Consider the following 1586-nt stretch of genomic DNA (forward strand, 5'->3'; position numbering starts at 1 on the left):
AATCGTCGGACCGCGACTGATAACGACGCTGCCAAATGTGCGTCCGTCGCATCGCGGCCGAGTTCGCCACGGTGGTCCACGCGTTCCTCGCAGCCTCGTTACTCATACTCCGGGGCTGTAATCCGCTCGTGCAGCCGGCGATCGGCCATCGTACGCCGGTTACACACTGGCGAGGGACCTGTTTCCTCGTCTATCGTTTTTGGATTTTATTCTTATCGAATCTTGGTGTTCACGTTTCTTGGTTTCTTGTTTTCGAAGTTTGAAGTTCGAAGGAAGACGAGGTTTGAAAAATATATATGTATATATATATATATATTTGTATATATCGCGTTGGATTGTATCGTTTAAATTCGCGTTGGAAGTGAGAAGGTGAAGGTTCGGGCTGATAGTTAAAGGGACCTGGTGCGAACGGCGAACTGGATCTGATAGCGGTGGATAAGATTATACGCAGGACCCCGCATTGACGGTGAGTTTTGAAAACTGGATGGTATATATATATATATACAAGAAGTTTTGGTGAGGTTTCTCGATTTTTGAGAGATATTGGGGATTGATGCCTCAAGATTTAACTTGTTTGTGGTTAAAGACCGATAGTAATATTCTAGTAAATAATAATGTCATAAACAAAAGTTTAAATATTATGTTTCCAAGAAGAATTTTAATAGCTTAGAAAGTTAATGAAACGTTTTATTTCTTTTGTTTTATAATTAAACTATGATTATAGAAGAATGGTAAATAATACGATAAACAAGAATTTCTATTCAACTGGTATAATTAAAATAAAAATCTTAATAGTATAAAAGTCGATGATTTTATTATAATGGATCTAAAATTCAACTTTCTTTGACTTGCTATTATATTATATTATATATTATATATTATATGTTAAGTATAGATAAATTCCTATTTCTTGTTATGATATTATTAAAAAAAAAAAAGAAAAAGAAAACGAATTTAAGTAACAACAAGATAACCGTCATATTATAAATCTAACCTTCTAATGAGGATAATCTCCTATCTCTTTGAATTAATGAGTTTTTAATAAAAATAATTGCAAGATAGATACATCGATTATTATATTACACATAAGTATAAAAATAGTTAATAAGATTTATACAAAACACTCTATCTTTATAACCATAAAAACAAGTTGGGATGTAACACCGTTTTCCCACTATCTCTGAAAAATAACCACAATAATTTAGTGGCGTACAGTAGTGAAACTATCCGAACATTCATCGCCTCGTGGCCGAATTTCCGATAACCGGCGAATAAAAATCGACACGGTTATTATTCCGCTTTCTTTCTCACGGTTTTTCTTTCTTTTTTTTTTTTTTTTTTTTTTTTAGCGGTTTATGATATACACCGTGTGCACCCTTATGAAACACCGGCCTCACCTGTCCCCACGCATGTTTCGCGTATTAACCGGTCCTGCATGTATCTTCAACGCTAAATTACCGCCCGCAATTTTTCCTGCCATCTCTTTTATTGCCTCGCATTCTACGTCGTCGTTGTTCATTTTTTTAACGCCTCGTAAATTTTACATACCATGCTCTGCTCCTCTCTCTCTCTCTCTCTCTCTCTCT

The sequence above is a fragment of the Apis dorsata genome, unplaced genomic scaffold (assembly GCF_000469605.1).
Source record: "Apis dorsata unplaced genomic scaffold, Apis dorsata 1.3 scaffold_324, whole genome shotgun sequence".
Classification (NCBI taxonomy): Eukaryota; Metazoa; Arthropoda; class Insecta; order Hymenoptera; family Apidae; genus Apis; species Apis dorsata.